The sequence below is a fragment of the Rhipicephalus microplus genome, chromosome 5, assembly GCF_043290135.1.
Source record: "Rhipicephalus microplus isolate Deutch F79 chromosome 5, USDA_Rmic, whole genome shotgun sequence".
Classification (NCBI taxonomy): domain Eukaryota; kingdom Metazoa; phylum Arthropoda; class Arachnida; order Ixodida; family Ixodidae; genus Rhipicephalus; species Rhipicephalus microplus.
In genome coordinates this window covers 42,271,642-42,299,378 of record NC_134704.1, presented here as the reverse complement: position 1 = coordinate 42,299,378, position 27,737 = coordinate 42,271,642, and the positions used below count along the sequence as shown (strand labels likewise).

Here is a 27,737-nt window from a genome sequence, read left to right as displayed (position 1 = left end):
GGATGACCGCCCCTTGGTCACCCAAGAAGGGAATGGGGACGCAAAAGTCAACCCTAAACATTGTCATACTAGAGAGGGAGTGCTGCGACTCAGCCCCATATATCGACATAGTAAGAAGGAGGCGCTGCGACGAGCCTCCGCCCATCCCCTTGAAGAGGAACCTGGCGCACGCCAATGAATGACCCTGCGTATTTGGCGTCTTACTTAGCGCACAACTGTGTATGGGAGACTAGACTGATCATGGGGCAAGGCTACGAAAAAAATTGGGAAAGGTAAATATGCAGATATACCGGGTACATGCGAGCCTATCGGTGCGATCAAAGTATTTCTGAGACTCACTAGAACCAGTAGTACGTATACGCGCTCATCTGGGAACATATTTTAGCAGGAATTGGAGAAAAAGGTAAAGTTTCTAAAATGAAGATTTTTAATGAAGTCGCCTTGAAATGCACATACAAAACAGAAAATATTAAGGAGAAATGCAGGAAAGGTAGGGCGGTTAACTAGGCCTGGTACAGTTTGGTACCCTACACATTGGGAGAGAGGACCGACTGCCTACGGAAGGGACAGTTCATTTTTCGCAACAGAGCTGCCATGCTGTCTGTCGTAGAAAGAAAACTATATCGTCATCATGGACCAGCATACGCCCTCTTTATCCTTTTCCTCTTCGTACCCAGGACTCATGCGCTAATTGTGAGGGTGATGAAGAGGAAAAATCAGGAGGGAAGACCAATTATAAAAAGAGACAGAGCGAAAGAAATGCACGGAAGAGGGAAATAGAGTGAAAATGAAGAAAGAGAAAAAAGAAAGAAGGTCGGAGAACGATTTCGCGAAATAAAAAAAACACGCACAATGAAAGAGAAGAAGAGAGAGAAGGAAATTGAGGAAAGAAGGAGAGAGAAATAGCGAGAGATACGTTGGCCGAATGCGAAAAGAGGCTTCACCAAGTTGCAGATATGTATTCTGGACATTATTTTCTACTTACATCGAAGTATTGAAACAGCACTCACTAAACACCCAATCATGATCCCTTTCAATTCGGTTTGCTCTGCAAGAAATTTAATTATCTTGGTGCATGCATGCAGGGCGATACGTATTTGAATTTCTGAAGCACAGTATCCCGACGGCATTCTTGAAGATCAAGTTGGAAAGTGCCACGTGTGTGGGACTTGAAATTGACGAGCACGAAAGTTCCAGTTAGAGATTCTCGTAGTATGGCTGGTGGCCTCTAAAATTAAATTCGTATCGAAGCGTTTATTTCGATTCCTTTCACCCATGTATTACCTCCTGTGGGCGACGTCAATATCATACATGTAGCTCGATGTGAGCTTTAAGTTACTGAACTGTTTTCGCTTCAGGATTATTCGACACTATATTTTTAATAAAGAGTCAAAAGTAACGTCGATGTAACGACACCTTCCAATTTCAAAAATGTAAATAACGAGCTACTTTTGCCTTGTAGGAACTTATAATGGGAGCTCGTTGTGAAATTTGGCAGGAACGAGAAACGAGCATTCATTCCTGTTTCAGAGGAATGCGTACAACTTTGGTCGTGGTATGCTGTCGCGTTCCTTGATTCATGTCTCTGGTGAGTGAGTGAGTTGGTGAGTGACTGAATAAGTCGGTGTGTGAGTGAGTATGCGCGTAAATGAGAAGGTGAGTGAGTGAGGTTGTGTATGAGTGAGTGTGTGTGTGTGTGAGCCAGGACAAGTGAGTGAATATGAGTGAGTGAATATGAGTGAGTGATTGAAAGCGTGAGTGAGTGAGTAGTGAGTGAATATGAGTGAGTGGTTCAAAGCGTGAGTGAGGGAGTAGTGAGCAAATGTGTGTGTGTGTGTATGTGTGTGTGATTGAGTGATCAAGGGAGTGAGTGAGGAGAGTGAGTGGGTGAGTGAGTGATAATAAGTGAGTGAACGTGTGAGTGAGTGAGTGCATGTGTGTAAGCGAGCGAGAATGAGTGAGTGATTGAATGAGCATGTGAGTGAGTGTGTAAGTGAGAGGGGGAGCGAGAGTGTGTGAGGGAGTGGGAATGAGTGGGTGAGTGAATGAGTGATGAGTGTGTGAGTGAGTGAGTGGGTGTGTGAATGAGCATGTGGGTGAGTGAGCTGGTGAGCGAGTGAGTGAGTCAGCCAGTCAGTGAACGAACGTCGATTGTGTTAATGCAGCAAATCCAGCAGGGAAGCTAATGCAGTAAGCGCAATTTCATCAGCGACATGATAGTAGTGCTTATGAATCTTCTACATCCATGTGATACACAGGTACGACAGAAGAGCACCTAGCGCAGAGGTAATATAAAATATTTGCATGCATTTGCGATTCCTCTTTAATCCTCACCGATAATTATCATTACTACCTAATCCCTTCGCAGGGCTGAAAGTATTATTGCACTAGTACGACAAGCTGAAAAATGTCAGCGTTAATCGCCATGGTGCACATTGTTCAAGCAGCAAGAAACCGGGGAGCAACTGATTAAACGAAATTGAGCCTAATGTAACAGGTAACATTAAGCCTGTTAAAACAACACATCCGGCTGAAGGCTAAGTGAATTCACTGTCAAAGCACAGAATAAATAAATAAATAAATAAATAAATAAATAAATAAATAAATAAATAAATAAATAAATAAATAAATAAATAAAAAGTTGTGACAATGGCAGCATGATACGCAAGACTGTACTCAAGCAACGGTAACAGCTTTCTGATTTTTTTTTTCTGTATGTAAACCGAAACGAAGAAATATTTATAACTCTGTTATTTCCGTTCTTCTACTCGTGGGGTCCTCTGTAGTAAATAAAATAGAATAAAAAATCTGGGAGAGCTTGCGTACCATTACTATATGCTCACGTTTTTTTACCGTGAAATATAAATAAAATATGGCGTGGCTGAAAGACGCAGCCGAGCCGCTGTATCTATCATCGCCATAAACGCGGGCGCAGATGGTGGAAAAATTTGCCCCCATATACACACGTCGACGTTAGCGAGAAAATATCTCGAGTTGCAACACGATGTCTTGGTGCTCAAGAATCTGCTATGCGTTCTTGGGCATTGTGGAGCGCATGTGCACAAAAACGGTGCAGAGGGCTGGAAATATTTTCTGAGTTCGTGTGTGCGTATACAAGGTCTTTTTATGACAGTGAAAGCTTACAGAAAGAAACTCTGGCACGCAAAACACAACACATTTGTTCCTTTTGTCTCTAACGACCAAACTGTACAGAACCCATCAGAATTACTAAGTCCGAAAGTTCGCAATGTCTACAATCATAGCCGTTTAAAAAATGGTTAGTTTAATTTAATTACGCGAATTGTTTTGATGAAATGCGAACAGTAATATCATAAGCGAACGAACCGTAGCGCTTATTTTTGACTTGAGAACGACGGAAACTAATTGCACGATGTATTTTTGTCGAACGCGAAACATGAATAACACCAAGTTACTACATTGTCGTTGTTTTTGATATGGGATTAGAAAGTTTTCTTTTTGACTACTTTTGTGCGCACTCATGGCGAATATTTGCAACCGTTCTGATTATTTACAGGATAGCGCTGCTTATGGGATTCTATAGGGGATCATCGCCGAAGGCATTTGCTTGCTGTGAAAACATTTTCATGAACTAAGCGAAAATAGGTTGGTAAACAAGCATAGCGATCGTCGATTTGCCTATCAACAGTCATTTTCTAATCATCGATAGCGGTTTCACTGTCTAGAATTACTTGCTCGTAATGTATGACATTGCAAGTCACATTGATGTCATTCCTGCATTGCCACAGTTTAAGAGCGGCCTATGTCGCAATTGTGGTATGAAGTAGTGAGAGTACCACGATTGGCGATGGGGAAGCATGTGCGACATGCTCAAAAGATCACGCGTGTTAATATAGCATTTGGTGGGCGTATGAGCTCGCGACACTATAAACACGGCGTATAACTGAATGTTAGTCTGGATGATTTCAAATTCTGTGGTGCTGCTCGATTCTGCGTTGTCAGCAGCCAATAACTGACGTTTGCACTGATCCTGCCAATCAGATTAGAGAAGATGACGAACTCGTTGATTGATTGATTGATATGTGGGGTTTAACGTCCCAAAACCACCATATGATTATGAGAGACGCCGTAGTGGAGGGCTCCGGAAATTTCGACCACCTGGGGCTCTTTAACGTGCACCCAAATCTGAGTACACGGGCCTTCAACATTTCCGCCTCCATCGGAAATGCAGCCGCCGCAGCCGGGATTCGAACCCGCGAAAAGATGACGAACTCGTATGGCTGAACTTGCACAAAAGATGGGAAGAAAAGAAATGAATATTAATAATCGATGGTGTTTAACGTCCCAAAACGGCTTATGGTTATAAGGGACACCGTAGTGAAGGGTTTCGAAAATTTTAACTATCTGTTGTTTTTCAACCCGCGCCTAAATGAGAGTATAGGAGACGCAAGCATTTCCGCCTCAATCGCAAATGCAGCTGCCGCCGGGATTCGATAAAACGGCCCTGGATGTTATTTATTGATAAGTATTGATGGCTATGGTTAAGTGATATAGAAAGGGTTTTAGTATTTATTTTATGATTTTCTTATCCCCCAATTCACGCTAGCTTCCGCGCGAGTCGCGTTAGCGTGCGCGTGCTTCCATAAGCTTGCGACGTGTCTATTTTCACGAGTTCGCGATTGCACTTCACTCGGCTAACTTCACTCGGTGAAAATTGGAAACTGAAGGCATGCCCCTGAATGTGCGTCACGTGCCTATATCTCTTGGGAATGAACAGTTATGCTTGCGTTGGTCGTATACGTTTTCGCCTGTCTCGGCGACCACAAGTATGACATAGTTCACGCCATTTATAGTCCTCCTCATAATGGTGGCCTAATGACGATAGTTATAGCGCGAGAACAAAACGACGACACAGAGACAAGAAAGACACGAAAGACACTGTGTCTCTGTCTCTGTGTCTCGTTTTGTTCTCGCGTTATAACTATCGTCATGCCATACCAACTAGCCCAAGCTGCCACACTTCTAATGTGGCCTAATGTCCGTTTTACAGCGAGTTGATATCGCAATTTAGACGCAGCACGCATCGCGGTAGGCTGTTAACGGCTTTCAGCGCGGCTAGCAGTTATTTCGGTGCCTTCAGCTTTAATAACGGTTAAGTGCACGTATATCTATAAAAATTGGACTAGGTAATTATCACTAATTTAGAATTTATAGTGTTTTGCTGCCCCAAACAATACTTGTTATTGGTTCGAGTACTTGCTACTCTTAACGTTGAGTAACACTTGACTTTTACGTACTGCAATGCGGACAAACTGGCGTCCCTCAAAAAGTTTATGAAAAGCGAAGTATATTAGCCAAACGGTAACGGCTGCAGTGAAAACGATATCCAACGCTAATGTGTGGTACCTCCACGAATACTAGGCGAGTGATGTCATGAACGCCGGGCTGTCATACATTTCATAGCTTTAGGAGTGTTTTGGGCGGATGTACATCGCAAGAAAAAAAGTGGAGAGAGAAAAAAAAGAGGTCTCCTACATTTATATAAAAACCGTCCAAAGGCAAAACTAAGGCCTTTTCTGGTGTTGCTGCGATATTGATGTCATTCTGTTCGTATTACCTTTACTTTTCCCATCCCACTCTCTTGCAGAGAAAACCAATAGTTCAATACGTGCGTTGGAAGACGCTGGTCGACAAACCTTTCTGCTTTTTCACACTGAGCTCCCACTTTTTCACTACCCGGAAGCCTTAATGGAAAAGCTTTCTTCTCTCTTTCTTTTTCACGTGGCATATGGATATCGCCTCAAAGTTAGGGTCCAAAGAACTGTTACATTGTTTTACATTGCCTCCGTCACTGTGAGAACGGGACCCATGGCCTGCGGACGATACCTGAAGGCCGTCTACCACCAACGCAAACGTGAAAATGACTCAAATGAGTGAAGATGTCACCGTACAAAGCAGCCGAAGGCCGACGGCGCAGTAATATGCCACTAGCATAGCGCCGGAATTCGTGGGCACAAAAGAACGGAATGAAGAAAGCTCTCTCTGGGCATTTCGTTAAAACCCGTTCAGGAACCGCCGCGGGACTGAGAGGCGATGGATACGGTATCGCCGAATGACGAATGCCGCCGTTTTGGTTGTTTTGACCCAGGCCTCTGCCCCCGTCCGAAAATTCTCATTCACACAGAACAGGAGGGGAGGAGTGAATGGTCGGAAACGCAACAGCTCGTAACGAGCAAAAAGGCAACAGACAGCAACTGGCAGACTCAGAAGAAAAAAAAAACAAAAGAAAGGAAGCAAGAAATGAAAGCTGCGGCGGCGGCGGCGGGCGCGATCGAAAAGTAAAGATTCAAAGCAACGACAACAACAAACGCGTCTGGCCAACATGTTGGTCTGGCTCGGTAGAGCGGATGAAGAAGAGGAAGAATGCGAGAGAGCGTCCGACCCGAAGGAAAGCGGAGAGATGAAGGGAGGAGGCGAGAGAAAGGGAATGCGACGTAGCTCGGCGGAGTCGCGGAAACGAGCTTTCCCGCGCGTCCGACGGGTGGAGCCGCGGAGCTCCGCGCGGCGCGCCGGCGGCCCCGGTGTGCGACCAATGGAGTTCTGAGGTTCGGAGCGTGGAAATTTCCAAAGCCCGCGCATGGATCCCCAGCGCCTGCTAAGAAAGGCGCGCTGTTATGACCGGCGCGCCGCTAAAGAGCCCGGCACGCTGAGGTTGGCGCAAGCGCGGAAGCAAGGGGGGCTCTTTCAACTCCAGCGCGCGCGGAAAACGAAAAAAGAAAAGAACCCCGAAGTCGCGCCACTGACGGGAGGGAGTCGAACCCGTGCGCCGAGGGTCGTTTATTGTGACATCCACTTCCATTTGCGCGTAAACGGGACTGTCACGAGTTTACTTATTTATCACTTTTCTGACACGTCGTCGCTGTTGGAGGGTTCTCAACCACCGGTACACCGCCCGTCCGGCCCCACTCGAGAGACTCCTCCGGCTTTAACGAGCTCCAGCATCTTCCTCATCCAAGTCCGGCCGGTAAACGTCACCGCCACTCCATCACGCTGAGGTGAGAACGCTCTACTGAATCATCTCCAACGCGTTTTTTTTTTTCGGCATCTTCGTTTCAACGTCAACTTCATCCCTGTAAATTTGACAGATGACACAGCGTCCCTGAAACTGTCGCTTCTCTGCCGAGCGAGCATTCGATGCTCCGGAATCTTACCATTCCCATCAACCGGTAATGAACGCTTGTTGCGCCGGGCCGTAGGAAATTTCCGTCCGTTCAACCAGCTGGCGTTTAAAAGGGGCAAGAAAGAGAGGGAGAAAAAAAAAAGAGATCCTCATTGTATTACGCTGCACATGGATCGCGCGGTTATGGAAATTATTCATAATGTCATTTGTGGACTTCCCTGTTCGTTCAGTGTTTCCGACTAGAACACATCTCGTCTCTCATTTTTTCGCCTGATCGCTGCACTGTGTTAAAGTGTTGGAATAATTATGTGCGCTACGATTACACTGTACGACCGGTCCGTGAAATCGGAACCGTTGGAACCGGTTTAGATCGCTCATTAAACACACGAAAAACAATTAAAAAATAACGGGCCTGTGTTGTCGGCGCTGAATTTGAAAATAAAACATTCGTACTTGTGTGAATTTTTTTTTCAGGAATTAGTTGAAAAAGTTCGAGTAGCTGGCTTAAAAAGTGATTTTATGTAAATTTCTTTTCCATGTCTGCCGTTATCAGTCCCGTTTTTCTGCGAAAAAAAGCTGTCAGCTCTACGTAAAGGCCCCAATATCTATTAAAAAATAACCTTATTTAAAAAATAACCTCATTTTTCTTCAATTATGGAAACATGTATGCCAAATTTTCATCGGCTTTAATGCAGTCATATGACGAAACAGGTTTGTTTTTAAAATCTAAGTGGAGTACAGCTTGGCAGGTTTGGGGGCGGGATCTAGGGCAGTTAATCTCATAATAACGGTTCGAGTGTTTGTTAGGATTTTCTTTTAATAAAAGAAGACTTATATGCGCAAACACAGCTAGAGGAGTTTTATTTTGACTCGTGGAGCACGTAGACGCAAGTTTTGGCAGATTTAGGTTGCGTTTTCTAATGGAAGATAGGGCTCGTCCTTTATGTCTCGTAACGGCGTAAGACGTGCTTTGACGCACAAGCATGTCATCTAGGGACCAGTCAAGTTCTCTTTGGCGCCAGGATTTTACTGTGCCACTGCTTATCAGGCGGAAAATACATTTTATTCCCAGCGTTCTGCCGGGCTAAAAGCACGCCAGAAGTGAGCTAGGGTCCGTATCACTACGTAACTCATTAGCAGCTGCAACCTTTGCGACACGCCCAATATAGTACAAAAATAAGTGAATAAATAAAGAAGACTTTGGGAAACAGTTGCGGTTGCAATAGGTTTACTGACGCAGTGAGACCAGCGTAGAAATTATTTCACGAATACAGTTTGTGGCATTTTGTAAAAGAAACAGAGTAGATATATACAAATGTTGGAGCATTGAGCGCTATTTTTAGAAATCATGTTTCCATAAAGCAGCAAGATGTGTCGCTCAAAACGCACAAGGCGCCTGAGTTTAGTTACGGGTGAATATAAATAGTTCGTTTCTTTTTCTTAGGCAGTTCGCGCGTCATTACATGATAAACATGCCTGGCACGCAGGTGCGTTCAATATATTCAAAGCAGCTTAGATTTGGCCGAGGCTGAGTAAAGATGTTCTCCCTTAAAGGTCACTCACTGAAATCGCGAGACTGTGTGGGAGTTTCATACGTTAACGTGCGTAAGACGCCTCTTTGCTTAAAGGTCACGCGTGGCTACTCCGAGATATCGGGTAATTTGTTATACGTTGACGCGTGCGAATTTTCATTCGAGATGACATTCGCGAGAAAGTTCTGGCCGACACCCTGGCGACATTTATCTGTACTACTTCGTTTACGCTTACTTACGTCACAATGAGTTCTCGCCCCCTATGACGTAGAGGGCCGTTCGCGTCGCGCCGTGGTATGTTTCTCTATGGTGGTAGAGGGTTCGGTGTCCGCCGGCGGTTTGTCGTTTTTCGTCGGCCTTTATTTCCTTTCAGCTTAATAATTATTACATTTCTCGATTATACTTGCAAATAACGTGCCCTGTGCTTTTCGTGGCTTCATTACTTTTGCCGTCTTTTTTATCCTCACAGTTGGGCCTTAGCAAAGGGGTTGGGGAGGGGCTTCAAAATCGATTTCTCCTCCAATCCTCCGTCCCGTGTGAGGTGTTTTGCATTGCTTAAATGACTACTTTCTATACGTTGCAGCAATGTCAACTTCTACCAGGTCGTCAGAGATGTTACTGTCGGGCAGTCTACGAAGTCAACGTAGTACTGTGCGATATGGAGCGTGGTGGTATAATAAGATATAACAATAATATCTGGCGTTTTACGTTCCATAAGCACGATATGAATATGATGAACGCCGTATTGGAGGGCTTGCGGAGATTTTTACCATCTGGTGTTTTTTTTGTTTTTGTTTTTTTGCGTGCACTAACATCGCTCAGTACACCGTCTGGCGATGAGGGAGACATTCTTCGCACCAGACACGATTGATATGACACGCAATGGCAACGCTATAATGAAACATGAAGCGCCATTGTTACAAGGAAGCCAAATGTGCTGGGAAAATCCACATCAAACAGAGAGAGTGGGACAGGGGCAGGTGAATAGGCAACAAAATAAATAGCTACAGTGATAACGTCGTCTTGATAAAGACGTGAGCTTTCTTCACTTTCTCTAAGTTCTCGCTTTCGTAACTGCACTCGAGAGTAAATTAAAGTACGAAACAATAGCCTGCCACATCCGGGATAAAAGATAGCAGCGCACCTATAAAGGCTTACTATGTAGAGTATTTCACCCGAAGTGATATGAGCGGAAGAGCTATGATATCAAACGGATAGTAGGCGAGAGATAAGCGACGGCTCTCGCGTTCTTTTGACGTGAGCAGCGAGTGATTCCAAGAAAAAATAAATAAAAAGGTTAAACGGGAGGGGGAAAGGGTAGTTGTATGACTTGGTCGCTGACGATAATTTAATTTCAATGGTCACAAAAGCAATTTTTGGAAGAAGCTTGAGGCCACATATGTTCTGCTTCTTATATCGAAGTGATAGATTAGTTTTGTGAAGCTGATTCCTAACATATTTCTATGCTTAGGACGTTGTTTTGAAACCAATCAATCAGTCATTGAATCAATCATTTATTATAAGGGGCCGCGAACAACAGTGTCATTACTAAAGATTACTAATAAATAACAGGACAGTGAAGGTAGCACATAATTGACAATAATAATAATCTTAATTTTAAGATTGCATTGTCTTATACGCCAATACACATTAACTATAGGTCAACGCCACGGAGCTCAGAGAAAGCGCTGCCCAATAAAATTAACCAAAGCGAGCAAAAATATTTAAATATTGTGCTGTCAGCATTGAACTCCGTCTGGCCCTCCTTTCATCTGCCGTGCTTGCTTAGCGGTGATAGGGACTTGCCTTGTTGAAGGCGAGGTCGAAGGTTCGAATCCTGGGCCATGGGAGCTGTGTTTCGTTTGTTGACGAATTTTCAACAAGGCCCTTATATTGTTAGGCTTATGTGCATGTCAGACAACATCAGACGGTTCTATTTTATCCGGAGCATACCACTATATGGGTTGCCTCATAACCATATCCCAGAATATTCTGTTTTTTGTGTACTTTTTTGTCAGCTGAGCTCAGGGTTGCCATTGAATAGATAAAAAAAAAAACAGATCTCCACTTAAATATAGCCAACTTAGCCAATCCTTTTATTAATCTTATCGCATATTCGCAGCCTAATGTGAAAAAAATTGGTGTTATGAAAATATTTTATTATTGAACAATGAATAACACCATTTTAAATTAGCAGTGACAGAAATCAGAGCACAGTTAATTCAGAAGTAAAATAGAAGTTGAAAGCAGCCGGAGCGTTGTCATGGCGCCAACGTGAAATTTTCGTCGTGAGACCGAGTCGTAATGTATACCAATTCGGCGCACTGTAGCCACTAACGACAACCCTGGCTGGGTACATGTTTGGTGGTGGGTGCCACGTAGTCGTCAATAGCCTTAACAATCTTTTTTATTTGTTGCTTTTTTTCGCGTTGCAGTAGTGGGGGCACTGTTTTCGACTGCACCGAGCAAGAGGTTGAGATCGCTGCCCAGGGAAGCTGTGACGGCAGCGCTGCAGGGAAGTAATTATGACGGCACCAGTGTTCGCCCTGCTTTGCTCATCAGTCGCGTCGCACTTTTTTTTTTCTTCTTCTTCTTTTTGCATGCAATACGAGCAAGGTTGGAATTCTTTCACTGTCATGAGAGAGAGAGAAACAACTTTATTGATGGCATAGCAAGGTCGGTAAACTTAATTTGCTGGTGGTTCAAAGGGTGGTGGCCAAAAGCTTGCCACGACCGTTTCGGCCCAGTTAACCACTTCTGCCTGAAGACGGTAGTCGGCTGACGACAGGAGCGACTCCCACGCCTCGAGGGAGGAAGCTGGCAGTATTGTCCTTGGTGGGGGGTTACCCTCGCATTCCCAAAGAATGTGATTTCGGGTAGCTTTTACGCAGCTGCAATGTCGGCAGTTTGGCTTTCACTGTCATGAGAGCCGCTTTCGGGATGGCCTTCTGTGTAAACACTCGGGAGAGGCGGTTCGCTTCCGTGGAGATAGAGAGAAAGGTAAAGAAAGAGAGGTTAACCATGCAGAGGAAGACTTTGGTTTGCTACCCTGTACTTGGGAAAGAGAAAAAAAATGGATGTTAAAGGGGTGTAAAAGAATGAAAGAGAAGAAGAGAAGGAACTACTGCAATATGTGGGCGACTGAGGGCTGCAGCTTATTTCAAGTTTTAGTTTACTGCATGTGTTTGCAGGAGAGATCGCCATGATGTGTGGTGTGCACCATCGCTTCTATTTTAGACGAAGAACATTGTAGGCTTGCGTACGGGGGAGGGGGGCAGAGGGGGTGGCAGGTCTGACCCCCTTTTCACCAAAAAGTGTAGGGGGGGGGGGGGGGGCGCAAAATGTCCCTGATGTTTTGGCTTAATAGGAGAGAAAGTGCCGTGATAAACATTTGCCCCCCCCCCACCCTCCGCCGCCCACTTGTAGAGAACGCCAATAAATATTGCGTGGCAAAGACGATCTTCAAGCGATCAAGCAGTACAAAAACACAGATAATGTTTACCAGGTTTAGCTGTGCTAACAAACCAGATAAGAGGGAAGTGGCTGAAGCGTACAATTACCTATAGTTCTGAATGGGAGCCGGGGCACGATGCCGGTCCTGCTGCCAGGGCTAAACATGCATTATAATTATAAACTATCCCCATTACACGCATCTCTGTCATAGCGATGGCTTTTCTCTGTCCTTGGGTGTTTCAGTTAGAGTACGATCCCCCGATGATTTCACACAGTGTACTCCGTCGCTGCGGAAATGTGAGCCTGTACATTGAATACCGACCGCCGCGCACAGCGCTGTGCGTCCGTCAATCAATGCCGTTCCCGAAAGCCCGCATAAACCTCTCGCCGTGCGCACAATTGTGATTTTACGGAGCCCTGCGTCCTACATATTTATCTCTTATCAACGCCCATGTATTACCGCAAATCTTGAAAGAAGATAACCTACGCATTTATAGCTTTTGAGTACGCGCACGTATATGAGAGAAGGTCCCTGATTTTCTCTCTCTCTCTTTCTATTTAAGGGCTTGCAAGGCTACGCAATGTTTTCGTGCTACAATGTCAACTGGCTTGCTGTGTTGAGTCGCAGCAAACCGTGCAAGCACGCGCAGCCATTTACACCTAAACGCACACTATTGAAAACACGTGTCGTAGGTAATGTAATACATATTAAAAAAAATTCTTTACAGTCTTATGTCTCCGTCGCCTTAACTGATGAGGATTAAAACTAGACACATAGTGTACGCACTTTACTGTCGTTAGCCGAGGAATGCGCTGTCCAAGATGCACCTCGCTTCGCTTGTACGCATCACTAATCTCTGTAATCCGTTTCGTGTATCTCTGTGACATCGCTCACTGTTTAGGTGTGGTATGTACGCATAACTCGTTTCTCTCCCCATCGTCACCTTCCATCACTTTTTTTATTTTTCTGTCTCTCTTCCCCTGTGCAAAGTAGCAAACTAGTGATGTCAGCTGACGTTAAAGAGCACCAGAAGGTCAAAATTTTCAGAGACCTTCATTACTGCGTCTCTCATAATCATATCGTGGGGTTGGAACGTAAAACCCCAGATATTACTATTACAGGGTAGCAGCTGAGGCCGACCTATATGCCTACTGATAAATCATCTCTCTCTCTCTCCCTCTCTGTATTCTAGATCTAGGCCGAGGGGTCGAAATTCTCGTATAGCCTTGACTTCTGCCTCCGTGTTTGCGGATAAATTATGCCGCGATAATGCTTACGCAGTGTCAAGTATCGAACTCATCTCGTGAGGCGAAAGCTGAAACGGCCGCTAGACTGTCGACTGCACGAGCAGTGATATGTCCTATTGTCTTTCGTGTCATGTGTCGCCTGCCAACTATGTCAGTGCAGCGTAGTGGAAAGACAAAAAGCTCTCGGAAGATGGGGAAGGGGAGAACACGAGTGTGCTGACTCATCTGCTGAGTCATCCCTCTCGAAAAATAATTTTAAACTCTCGCAATCTGCACGTGGTGCATATCAACGAGTCATCTTTATTTCATTCTTGTTTTTTCTTACCGCTATTTTTAATTGACTTGTCATTTCCTGCTATTATTTACCAATTTGCGTGAACAATCGTATCGTTTCTGTGCATTCATATGACTGGAGTAGTCCGGTTGAATATACTGAGATTCCATAAAAAGATATAAAAAACGCAGATGCAATGCGTAATTTGGCATTCGTGTCAAGCAATGTTCTGTTGAGGCAGCCTTGTCAATGAGTCCGCCTCGGTAGATCGGTGGATGGGGTGGTCGGCTGTTGGCCCGAAGGTCGTGGGTTCGATTCCAACCGCGGATGTTGCCTTTAGGCGGAGACGAAACGGCAGAGCTCCGTGTACTGTGTGATATCAGTGCACGTTAAACACCAGATGGTCAGAATTCCTGGAACCCTTCACCGCGGCGTCTATCATAATCATATCGGTATTTCGGGACGTAAAACCAGTAGATGAAACAAAAACCAAAAGTGGTGCATTAAGTTCTGTTCGACATTGACTTGGGGATGTCACGAAGACTAAATGGAGTGAAGGATGCTTTATGGAGGAAATAATTGTGATGCAAGGTATATGCACACATGTGTTGGCAAGCAACTGAAGTTGCTTGCCACAGAAACTTAGAAAGCAGTTATATCTTACACATGTTTCTAGTATACTCGACTATGTGTGCGTCTGCTACACAAGTTAACTCATTGATAAACTTCAAAAAGTGCAGAATAGATCAGTCCGTTTTGTCGTCGCCAATTATGAGGTAATACTTAGTATGGCAGAAAGAAAAAAAATATTGAACTGGCCTCTCCTTGAACATCGTCGTCGCAAACACAGACTTAAATTTTTCCGCATCATTTACCATTCTAAAATAGGGATAAACAGACAATTTTATTTTCAGATACCCAGCTATGTTTCCCAAATACGGGATCAGCAGCTTAGCGTAAGATACCTTAACGTGAAGTACGGGAGATAGCTTTTGAAGGTGACGCTTTTCGCTACTTTGTCTTTGTTCGTACAATACGAGACTGGAACACCCTGTCATCTGAAAATGTCTGTATTTATTCGAATGATGTTTTTTTTCTTTGCCATGCTCTATGAATACATTGTTATGCGCTTATTTATGTGTAATGTGACCTCCCGGTTGTACTGCCTCTTGGCGAAGCTGGTACTTATTAAATAAATAAATAAATAAATAAATACGTAATACACGTATGTAAGTACGTTTAGGGCCTGCATAGTATTGTACGAGTGTCAGCATTTCCAGTTTTGTTGAGAGCAGGGTAAAAGCTCAGGGCGGCATTTTTACTTCTACAAAGCGTGGTTTCCAGTGGTAACGGCTTCATTATCAATTACGTGAGAATTCGAAAGCTCAATTATCGAGAAGAGTGTGTTAGGCGCTAAATTCAAAAAGAATCTCTCAGTAATATGAGTGAAAGCGCTGATGGGAAGCTGATCTAAACGGTTATAGTGCTGCTCTGCGCGCTTCATTGGTGAACGGTGACAGGACAATACTCTCAGAGTAGTGCGCAGCGTCCGACCTACTTAGAATAAGGCAGATACGGAGTGCACGCGTTCAGTTTGCTGCTTTTATGATGCGTGGTTGAGATAAACAAGTCGGCTCTTCACGGCTTGGCATCAGTTCAAACCGATGTTGACTGCGAATGAGGTAGCGTTAAAAAAAAAAGATGTAGCTAGTAAAGCACTCCGATTCCCCGGTTATAAGCGTTTCCTGGGCCAAAGTTTTTCTGTGGCATGGCTTCATCGCGCTGAATATTGCGTCGGGTTCGATTTTTGCCTGCAGGTGCACGCTGTATTACTAATAAATGGAAAACTGTTGATAATGTCGTTGATCATAGTCTGATCTGGATACCTTGGGGCATATTAAAAGAAGCATTTGACATCAACTACTACATGTACCTTTTTGGATTCATGAGGACGCCAGGCGCAGTCTTTGAAGGTCTCGAATGTTTGGTGGGCCTACGATTGTCTACAAGCTCTGCACTGTAGCTCTGATTTGAGCTAGCCGCGTATAAATACATACATACATACATACATACATACATACATACATACATACATACATACATACATACATACATACATACATACATACATACATACATACATACATACATACATACATACATACATACATACATACATACATACATACATACATACATACATACATACATACATACATACATACATACATACATACATACATAATTCACGTAGCTATCTCTTGAGATAAAGGAATTGCGCAATCTTCATCACAAAGCCTTGATTCGAACGCCAGAATCTTTCGTCCTGTACGTGCACTATCTCATCTAGGAAGTGATCACCCTCCGCCAGCTGCAGCTTAATTTGTTGAGATTTTCTCCTATAACGCGCAATATTTCATTCACAGAACCCTTGCGCCTTCTATATTCACATGAAGAAGCGGTTGCTTAAACGGGAACAAAAACAAGCCTTGCAACTTACGTAAGTCGTGGTAATACTCACGCTTTTCTTGCCATATCAGACCATTAGCCGGAACCTTTGAACGTTCATTACAAAAGACATAGTCTGATTAATTTCACTATGAACCACACCTGGAACAAGTCTGGGCTTCATCTACGTATCTCATTCATTCTAATACGTGGTGTCGCGCTTGCGTTTGCATAGAATAAGCTTAAAACACAAACAATAATAATTTATCGGTGCATTTGAGTTCTCGAACGACAACGTACTTCATCTGGATAACCTCATTTCTTTTCTTCTCCTGGTGACTTCTGCAGAGTGCGGCGTGTTTCTTCGATGGCTCTAAGCTAAGCTGCAACCTCATGACCCTTATCTGATTGGTGTTGATTCCGTTAAGCCATGCAACAACAACGACAACGCGTCACTCATAGATGGCGCAGTGGCTTATCGCCAACGTCGCTGTTGTCTCCACATTATCTTTGAGTAGGCACACGCGTCTAACCCGTATGAGTGAAGGCAGATACTTCGTCGCTCTTGCTTGTCGACGTCTTATGCAATAACTTGCAATAGTATGTCGACATGGCGGTCGACCTAACCGTCAATGATTGGTCAGGGTGATCTCTCGATACTGTGCGTTGTATCGGGCATCGTTGACAAGACGTACATGGGAGAAACAACAAGCACTCTTCTGTATGTTTTGTGTCCCCTAAATCTTGCGTAATGCAACATCCGGCATGCTGTACACGTAGACTTGAGCCCTCGATCACTTATTTTTTTTTAGTAACAGGCATAAGCATTAGAAAACGAGTTCACATGAAACAGGTTTTATCAGAACCGTGAGTAATAAACTCGCTCAAGGAATAAAAAGCAGCCGTACTTTAACGAGTAAATTTCTAAGAAACCAAAAGAATATAGTTAGTGTCTAGGCTTGCGAAATGCTCAGGCCAGTGAAGTTACGACTTGGACGCTCCAATGAAGTCGCGATTGCGTCTCCACAGAAGTCCAGACATGACACCTCCCTTTTTATTCAATCAATCTCTGGCGGGTCTCGCAACATTTCAGTTTCTCAAGAGTCCTTAGCTGAGCACTCTTGAGAAACGGATCACTGACCGGCCATAACTATGCAGTAGACTGCATACCAGAAAGTGAAGTCTAAACACCAACTGCGCTTACTTAATAAACGTTGCGCAAATCTGAGCATCTTTCGTAGAGCAGCTTGAAAGAGCTACAGTCTTACGCTCGGAAACAATTCAAGGGCTTCTCGTATTATGGGTATTAGGAGGAGGAGATAGTAGTAGAAAGGAGGAAAAACAAAACTAAGAATATAAGACAAACGTTATCAGCGGTCTCTGGGAAGCCCTCGTGTTTTGTCCCATCTTGCTCGTTTTCCGTACACTGTTTGCTTTTTTTTTTCTTTTGGTTCCCAAGTCGCAACACGCGCCAAGGGCAAAAAAGATCGCACTCTGCACGCACCCATCACGCCTTCCGTGCGCGCAATGTTTACGGTGGAACCCTATCGAGATAGCGGCGATCGTGCCGCTTTCAACACTTGTCCACTCAAGCACGTGTCATCGGCGATCGCTCTCGAAAGACGGTGCGCTCGCAGCTGCGTCACCAATTCGTAACCAATTACATTCCCGCCTTCGTCCCCTGGAATGCGGCCAACGGAAGCGCTCAGTGCTGCACCATACAGCCGTGGAATCGTCCAGACGCAATACATCTTCGGTAGAACGGTACACCCGTAATACATCTCGTTCGCTGGGCATGCGAGAAGGCATCGGCAGCTGTTATAAACCTGGGATCGCGCCACGCGCTGTCGTATTGGACGAGTATCCCTGCGTGTCGAACCCGAAAAGACAGGTCCCCGTCGAGAGGAACTCTGGATCTGCCCCTGACTACTCCGGGATGGCTTGACCCTTCACGTCCGGACCGTACACCTGGCAGGCAGATTTATCCGGAGACAAGTCGTCCGTGCAGCGCACCACAACTGCTGGAGTCGTCTCTCGCTATCGCTTCACCGCTGCACTTCGATTGCTGTGCGGAGAAGCGTAGGTGAAGTGTTTCTTCGTTGCGTGCATCTTTTTTTTTTTTTCTCTGCTTTTATCGCGTCCACTTCTCAAACGCTACGAGGGTTACTCCAACCCAGGTACACTTTGCGTCGGCAATGGTCAGCCGCTGACCTTTCTTGGGAGTTATCTTATGTTTGAACGCGCAGATAACGCCCTTGACGTACCACTTTCTTTCTCCTTCATGTAGTTCCTGGAAGCGGCGCAGTCTAGATGCTTGCGCGGGGAGGTATAATGTTGTGTTTTGAACAATATCATATGACTGCTCGTGTTATGGTAGGGTATATAGAAGAGTCACTCTGCTACATCATGAAGGTCATCCTTTAGGGCGACGCCAGAAGCTCACAGCAAAGACACGGGTGAAGCGAGTCCACCAGACGCCATCGCACGAAGATAACTGCGGAAATGTCCCTCATTGTGACAGTTCTGTGCAGTGAGCACTCGTATGACTCGCAATCCAAACATAGCTTGACTTCAATATGACATGTCGCACACTTCTAGGTCTCATAATAAAGGTTTTCATATCTCCCGAGGACGTCAGGGGAAACGCCGAATGCTTCTCCGTATTAGTCAGTGCACTCGCTTGTGGAGGTTGCACCCACTAAGAATAAAGCTTTGTCGGGAAGGAAGGCGTTCTTCGCAGTGTTTGTTTAATCTCCATTTGTAAGCGTGCGTGGTGAGGGAGGGCGCGAGGGCAGTGCTCGTATTCAGTGCACGTATTCCGTGCACTGAATATGATCCGTGCTACTGCTTACCCACTACCACTTTCGAAAGTAGAAGCATGTTTGTTATTATACGCAGACGCTTCTACTGCAGTGGAACGCAGACGTTACATTTATAGTAAGGCTGAGCTGCTAAAGCTGAACCTCTCGTTGCCGCATATAATGCTCAGGGATGATGAGGTACTTCTCACCATTGAACGCTGTTACGTTACCGCTGTGCTGCGGAGTGGATATTTCTACGAGTGTCATTTCAGGGTAGAACCGAAACGCCTATAGAAACGTGTGGACACACTGAACGCAGTATAACAGCAACACTTCTTGCGCTATTTATTTTACCCCACAGAGTTTTTATTTAGCGCAGCGTATGTTTGCAGCATGTCAGCTTCAGGTTTTACGCACAGGTCATACAGAAAAGCCATCCCCAAATTCTGCAGGGGACTTTTTTTTTTATAAGATAGCTCATTTTGTTTAATCTCTAGAGAGGCATACATAGCTTTCACGAGGTCAGTGGCGCAATTACTAATATAGTTGATAACCCTGCTTTTTTGTATCCACTATTACGTGTTTTTTTTTCTTTTGTGTGTGTGTGAACATCATGACGTTATAGAGTTGTTCCTGGGCACGGTAAACGCTAAACAAATAAACAAGTGACTGATTGATTGAATAATTAATTGATTGATCAATTGATCGATCGATAGTAGAAGTAGTAGCTCTTGAACAGACATAGCATTGATTCTTGCGGGCTTTCGGATACCGAGAGCCACTTGCAATATCATCGCGTAAACCCATGTCGTCAGTAATGCTTCCTTGCCCAAGTCCTTCCTTCACGACCACAAGTTGAGACGCGCGACTCTTCGATAGCCGCTGAGTGTCGCTGTTATCATCGTCCACACAAGCGATGCGTAGAGTATACGATCTGTCAACATGCTTATCTTCTACGAGCATTGCACGACCTGGCCAACTCCACTTTTTTTTGTTCAGTTTCAACAAAAGTAGCAACCGCCGCACATGAGTTAACTTCACCCCCATACAACACAGTATCGAACGTTCGTCAGACAGCCCCGCCGTGGTGGTCTACTGGCTAAGGTACTCGGCTACTGACCCGCAGGTCGCTGGTTCGAATCCCGGCTACGGCGGCTGCATTTCCGATGGAGGCGGAAATGTTGTAGGCCCGTGTGCTCAGATTTGGGTGCACGTTAAAGAACCCCAGGTGGTCGAAATTTCCGGAGCCCTCCACTGCGGCGTCTCTCATAATCATATCGTGGTTTTGGGACGTTAAACCCCACATATCAATCAATCAATCAACGTTCGTCAGACAGATGAGAACCTCGCAACAGCTGGTAACAATGATCGTGTGATCATTGTTACAAGCTGAACAATGAACGTGTGAGACGGCGTGCAGTCATACTGTTGCAGTAGGCATGAACATGACAGCGGGTGCCTCCATGAGTCTGTCGCGATCTATAATTAAACCAGCGAACGCAGTGAAGTCACTTCGCTAACTTGCGATCGGCCTAGTTTTACGCTCTACTTGGCGCGCGTTGGGCAAGCGTACCCGGCTTCCCGACGAAGACGGTCTTTCTGGGGACTTCCTCGCCCAAAATGAAGCTAAGACGACAGGGAAAACGCATCGCGAAGCGCGTTGCGAAACAACTAGGCTTTTACCGACGACGGACGGCGACTTTCAACGGGCAGCGGAGCTGTCAGAGCGCCAGCGACGATCAAGGGCTGCCCGACCCTGGCTCATATCCTTCCCCATCTTTCTCCTCGTATGTAGCAAGGTCTCTTGATTGGTCATTGCTTGCGCACCCGGTTGCATCACGGCTTCCCGGCACTACTGTTCACACACACAGAAAAAAAAAGAAACGTGTAATGTGGTATCGTTGACTACGTCGTATAGAGAGGATTAGAACACGGCAAGCTCAGTAAAATGGTCGCTGCGGCGTTATGAAACGTAGTTTAAGTGCACGGAATGCGTAGGAATGGCGCCGGACATTGAAAATGTACCTCCCACTTCTTGACCAATCCAGCGTCATTACAGTACAACGATGATGATGATGATGATGATGATGGCATTATGAAACGTAGTTTAAATGCACGGAATTTGTAAAAAAGATCAAAACATTGTAAATGTACCTCCCACGTCTTGACCAATCCAGCTTCATTACAGTACAATGATCATGATGCTGATGGTATTATGAAACGTAGTTTAAACGCACGGAATGCGTAAGAGAAAAGCAGAACATCGAAATCGTGCCTCCCACTTCTTGACCAATCCAGCTTTATTACAGTACAATGATGATTATGATGATGATGATGGCTAAATGAAACGTAGTTTAAATGCACGGAATGCGTAGGAATGGCGCCGGACATTGAAAATGTACCTCACACTACTTGACCAATCCAGCTTCACTACAGTACAATGATGATGATGATGATAATGATGAGGGCCATCGCCAACGTCATCTGTCCTGAGTGGCGGGCCGCACCGTGTTGCATGCGTTTCAGGTATCGTCTCTATACAACCTGTCTCGAAGCTACAACTGTCTGTACTAGTAAGATTACTTATCTATGGACCTGATGGGCTACTAAAGATATAAGGTGCAAAGCGAAATGGCGGGTGTATGTGCGCATGTTAAGTGACCACGTCCGCATTCAAGGTTACCTTCAGAAACTTATCAGGACCAGATTTTTACGAAAAGGTTAGGCCAGCTGCCACGGCACGCACTTGACAAAAGGAGTTTCCTTAAGAATGTTTCGGGTACGGTGCGCGAGGCACAGATAATGATGAATGATCAGCGCAGCTGTCAGTGTCCTTGAATCTAGGAAGACGCAATAAAGAAAATGGTAATAAAATGATGTAAGCTAATAATCTAAAGGCGGGGATGTTAACCAAAACTGAGCCGCGTTGGCTGATATCCGATAGGGGAGATAGTAGGGGAAGATGTACATTTTATCCGGGAATGACATATATACTACCGAAAGTGGCTGATCTAGCACATTTTATCTCTTAATTTATCTTACACACCGGTCAGTCTGACATTGACACCTCATAAAGTGGACCCTGGCAAGCACGGAACACAATTGGCGCCAGCATTTAGGCGATGCATTTTCGCGGCGTGCAGTTACGCTCACAGGGGCCCGCCCGGCGCGTCTAATGGGACATTCTCTTGATTGAGCGAGCCTGTACGTAAGATACGGGATGGTTAATAGATGCTCCAGACGCTCAACGCTCCTACTCGCTTCCGCGATGCACATGTGGACTAATTAATACACAACCCGGCGACATATGGAAAGGTCGCATTACGTAATGGCAGGTCTCGTTGTTCGGTGCACGTCACTGCAGCTTACTTCTCCTTGATAGCTGAAGAAGATGCGACTGGTCTGCGACTGGCAACGTGGCAGTAAGGAGCCGGTGCGCACCGTATTGTGTGATACGAGTGTTCCTCAACTGCGCAAAGCAATTTTATTTGTTATTAAAGGCAAAATCTTTCCAGGTTACTTCCACCCACTGTCTGCAATGTAGTGTAGGATGTAGTGTCACAACGATGACATCCCGCCGAAGTTAACTGTCGTATTCAGCCGCGCACTATCGTCCCTGACCAATGTTGCCTGCATGGTGGCTAAACGTCGGCTAAATGTCGGTCGATCTTGACTATTCAGTGCTATAGCACCAATATTAGCTTTGTCCATTGTCACTAGAGTGATAATAATTTCTTTATCTCTTTTTTTTTACTTCATCTCTCTGACAGAACACTATCGGCGTATTGTTTTTTTTCTTATATAAACGCGTTTAAGAAAAGCTTAGTGCCTATGTGCGGCGCTGGCGGCAGCTCCTCTTCTCTTATACATGATAGTTTTAGTAATCGTGAAACTATATCCATGTTGCGTTTCTTTTTTTTTTCATTTTCCAATATTTTTCTTTTCATTGCGTGACTTCTCTGCTGTGTCACACATGCATGCTTTGTCCGGGATCTGTTTACAGGCAACAAAATGGCCTACTGCGTTCAATCAAATCAATCAATCAATCAAAGATCTTTATTTTCACCAAAAACAAAAACATTTGCGGTGAAAAAAGCTGGCCGGGAAAAAAGCTGTCCAATGACAGCTTGACAAAGCCCCAGCCACCCATCGGTGGCGAAACGACAGGGTACAGCACCTGATAAAAGTGGGGAAAAATGCATATTAATAGTCGCTAAACAGTTACAAATTGATATCACAGTGCATTCACTACGGGCGCAGGTGCACTACAAGGTCAAATGCACCTAATTATACACTTGCTAAAGATAAAAAACGAGGGAAAAACGAAAAAAAAAACGAAAAGAAAAACAAGGACAAAAAAAAAAAAGGTGTCCTCTCATTGGCTGCATTTGACTCGGCAAAATCACGTGCGTGCGAGAACCTTGGAGATCTCATACCGGTCACTAATACCCCTTGTGGTAAACACTTCCGGATCCCCTATGGCCGACTAGCTACTTGTTCTTCTGTTGTTGTTGTTTTTTTTGGCGATAATGGCAACAACTACGTGCGTGGTATGCCAGGATAAACCAGAGGTTCCCAGAAATCCAAGCTTTATAAATCGCACACAGAAGCCGCCTTAACGACGCCAAAACATGTGGCGTATTGCGATTAGTTGCAGTAGATCGGGGATTTCAGTCGCGAGACGTTTGTTTCGATCCGTTTTTTTTTTTTTGCGTAGTTGCTGTAATCTCTGGATTGTGTGCTGTTGATGTAGGCTTTCAGAATCAACATTGTTAATGCCAGTTGCAGCGTACAAAGATGGTAAATATGGGAAATTAAACCGTTGGTCAAGGTGACTCCGCTATTATAGGACGCTGGCGATTTGGTTGTTTGACTATAGTACTAACTGTCTTCATTCTTTATGTCTTCGCCTGCCTGCCTAATTCATTCATTCATTCATTCGTGTGGTGTGTGTGTGTGTGTGTGTGTGTGTGTGTGTGTGTGTGTGTGTGTGTGTGTGTGTGTGTGTGTGTGTGTGTGTGTGTGTGTGTGTGTGTGTGTGTGTGTCTGTGTGCACAAAAAGTCGGGAAATCTTGCTACAATCAATGTGTACAGCTGTTGCTTGTTAGTTAGAAGTGCACAAAAGGCTGACACTTTGTCAACCAAGCATCGAGCGCCTGTAACGCAACTCTATTTAGCTTGCCGAAATGACGCACATGGCGCATGCAATTAACACGACAATTAGGCTCGTGCTGGGACAATTGAAACTCATCCCTGGGAGCAGTCCCAGCTGAATCACAATTACGCATTTTCGGATGTAACGACAAACGTATTGTAGAGGCACGGCTTAAGAAGCTCCTCGTTGCTTCACAACCGCCATCTTTCATTATCTAGTTTATAACAATATAGCATTCCTTTATCTACACTTTTTTAGTACCTTAAATCATTCTAATAACGCTTATGCATGTATACCTACTATTGTTTGCTCAATGGTGTTTCGTTTTGACCCTTGATGTATGGGAAAACAACAAACAAGCATAGTTATTCACAGCGGTATTAAGGCTTGATTGGGAAAGTGGCATTGTGGTGGGTAATTGTGTTGACGTAGGGCGTGGTTTCTTCAAATATCGTATATGAAGGTTATTCATTGCTCATCTTGCCTAGCTCAGTAATCGTACAGTATCTATCTTCCATGCCTCAGAGACAAAATTTTATTGCTGTAAGCTCTGTTATTCATGAACGCAACATGATGAAATATTTATTGTACTGCATGCATTTATCAACCCTCCTCTATTGAATATTTTCTAGCGTCTGAATTAAAAAAAAAGCACGAAACAGCCTAATACGTTACAAGCGTAATGAAATGCAGGTGACGTCATCTCTGGTCCGAAGTTAGATGTTAAGTATCACTAGTAAATTCTTATTCAAGAACAAATAGTACGACAGACGAAAAATCGTCGCTTGGTCGGTGTTGGTGACAGAAAGGTGGACGCCTGCTCAGCGCATTTATTTAACCCCGTTACCTCGTTCTTCTACATTTATTTTATGCCTCTACTCTCTTCCCTGTCGCTCTTTACCGCGCACCCCTATGAAGTGCAAAAAAACACTGACGCCTCTCTTTTCCACCTCCCATAAGCACAGCTCCCTCCCCCCTCCTTTCTCCACCCGCCCTTTGACCGGCGAATTGAAATACGCAAGATCGTTCGCTGTTGAACCTCTACAGTTGTTTCTTAATATAGGGTTCCTAATCGTCGGGTTGCATCTTTTAATTAAAAGCGATTTGGTGTAGGTTAGAACGTTGACGACCTTGTAAGCAATGTTGTGCGCGCGCGTGTGCTGCCGAATGTGCTGTGTTTATCTCTCTTCCCTCTCTCCGCTCTATCTTTCATCTCACCCATCCCCCTGCCATGCGCAGGGTAGCAAACCGGCTGCCTATAGGCTGGTTAACCTCCCTGCCGTTCTTTTCCTCCTATTTTCCTTCCTTCCTTGTAAGCATAGTCAATGTCGCCTTCTTCGCACTTCCCCGGATGGAGAAACACAGGAGCTCAGCTCCTGGCCCGTTTATGAGTTTCGAAATGCCAGCCCACTGATTGGAGAGGGCCTTGGGTTTGCAGGGAGAGAGCGCACGATACTCTTCGCTTCCGATTGCTGTGCATCATCGCCGCAACGCTGTATCGTTACGAGCGCTCGTTCGCGTTGCGGGCGAAAGTTGACCGAGGCCAACGAACCTCCTCTTGCCTTCGCGTTCTTTCTTCAGCAGAAGACGATATGTGTTACGTCTCCCTCGGGCCCCGGCTGGACCACTCCCCTGAGGCTTTCGTAACCGCGCCGTTGCCTCCACGAAGGCGACGACGAGACATCAAGGGCAACAAAATCCCTCTGATAGCCAGCCACGCTTGCAGTCGATGTAGGACATTGTTGACCTTCGTCCTCCATTTTTCCTCTATTTTGATTGTCGTCGGGGGCAATAGACGCTCCGTAATGTGTTGTGGCGATTCGTGAAAGCAAGTACAGAAAATCCAAATCTCATATGCTATGCTTGGCCTCTAAAATATAGCGGTTCTTACAAGGGCAATTCAGAAGTTACAACTCATTGGCAAACTCTATATTCCTTGCTACATCAGTATATACTGAATAAATCCTTACAGTGAGTCTACAGTGTCCTGCCACCTTGCATAAGAGAGGGGCAAAGCGCCTAATGTCTACAGGTCTCTGCGACTGTCTATATAGTTGGTGCGAGAGATAGCTTTTCTTGGGGTACTTCGACGCAAAAATTTTGGTCTGTCTGTTTGTCTGTCTGTCCTGTACATTTGTCCGTTTGTCTGCCGTAACGATACCCCCAAACAGTCCCAAACGATACCTCAAACGGCCAACACCATCCGCAGCGCCCACCAATATTGATCAAGTTTTATTAGCGTTCATACTTGTGCGATTGTCAATTAAACAGCAATTATTGCGCATATCTTAGGCATCATAAGAACACGTCAATATTTTGTATGTGTGTCTTTATGCTAGAGAAGGCCCCGCCGCGGTGGTCTAGTGGCTAAGGTACTCGGCTGCTGACCCGCACGTCGCGGGTTCGATTCCCGGCTGCGGCGGCTGCATTTCCGATGGAGGCGGAAATGTTGTAGGCCCGTGTACTCAGATTTGGGTGCACGTTAAAGAACCCCAGGTGGTCAAAATTTCCGGAGCCCTCCACTACGGCGTCTCTCATAATCAAATGGTGGTTTTGGGACGTTAAACCCCACAAATCAATCAATTATGCTAGAGAAGGCATACATAAGTCATTCTAAGGACCGTAGCATTTATTACGCTGCGCTGAGAATGCAACGCGATGCTCAAAAAGGCAAGTGTTCCCAGCGCTTTGCTAAGACGACACGGTGGTGGCACCTGCCCGTCGCTTTGCGTTCTACACCTTATCGCCTTCGAGACAGGCGAGCACGCCTTCCTTCGTTCTCAAAGATAGCGCTCGTGTCTAACGTTCCTCGATGCGCTCGTTCGCCTTCGCTGCACGAATCGAGACTCTAACGCAGCGACTCCAGAATAACCGATTTTCTCGTGCAAAACATCAATTAAATGTTTTGTTCACTCTCTCTAGACGCTAGACTAACATCTTTCGACAAAATTTGCAGTGAAACATGCCGATACGGGGCCAATTTTTTTATTCTATCACTCTTTTTCACCCCTTTATCTCTATCTCTAGTGCAGGGTAGCAGACCGAACATGCGTCAGGTTAATATTTGTGCCTTTAATCTATCTATCCATCTATCCATCTATCTATCTATCTATCTATCTATCTATCTATCTATCTATCTATCTACCTATCTATCTATCTATCTATCTATCTATCTATCTATCTATCTATCTATCTATCTATCTATCTATCTATCTATCTATCTATCTATCTATCTATCTATCTATTTATTTCTCGATTCACTTAGCGAAGGTGACCTGTTTGGCATCCCAAATATCTTCTCTGCAACCCTCTTGATGTTTGCAGATAGGCCCACGCGATGTACGCCTCACAGTCTTGCAGAAGACATCGGTTCTGTTGTACTTGTAAGCTTACGTTAACTTAGATAGTCAGCACCACTCGAGAAATTTTTATAAAAAGCAGCCGTACACATTTCACACTGACAGCAGCGTGGCGCACAGTGAGATGGTACAACCGGTCACGTCATGTTCGTTGCCGTGTGGACCATTTGCGCTGGCTTCTATACGAAATCAAACCTTACTAAACTCACCGGTTACCCTGGCAACGTTTCTCTCGGGAATCGTTCCTCAACTGCGCGCTTTCCAGCGCTCGATGTAACATCGTCAGTAACCCTGTCTCTGACGTCATT

At 45.0% G+C, this 27,737-nt stretch overlaps 1 protein-coding gene across 3 annotated transcripts in view; it reads left to right on the top strand.

Annotated features, from left to right (window-relative positions):
- The first annotated feature begins 6,683 nt into the window (after window positions 1-6,683).
- Window positions 6,684-27,737, top strand: part of LOC119173901 (sodium- and chloride-dependent GABA transporter 1-like) — a 57,502-nt gene continuing 36,448 nt past the window's right edge. The window contains exon 1 of one of the 3 annotated variants that reach the window (XM_075895307.1): window positions 6,684-7,034. The gene's annotated coding sequence lies outside the window, so the exon portion shown is untranslated. Of the gene's footprint in view, window positions 7,035-17,978; window positions 18,198-27,737 lie in introns of those variants that run through there. The other 2 variants (XM_075895308.1, XM_075895309.1) reach the window with 2 other exon arrangements.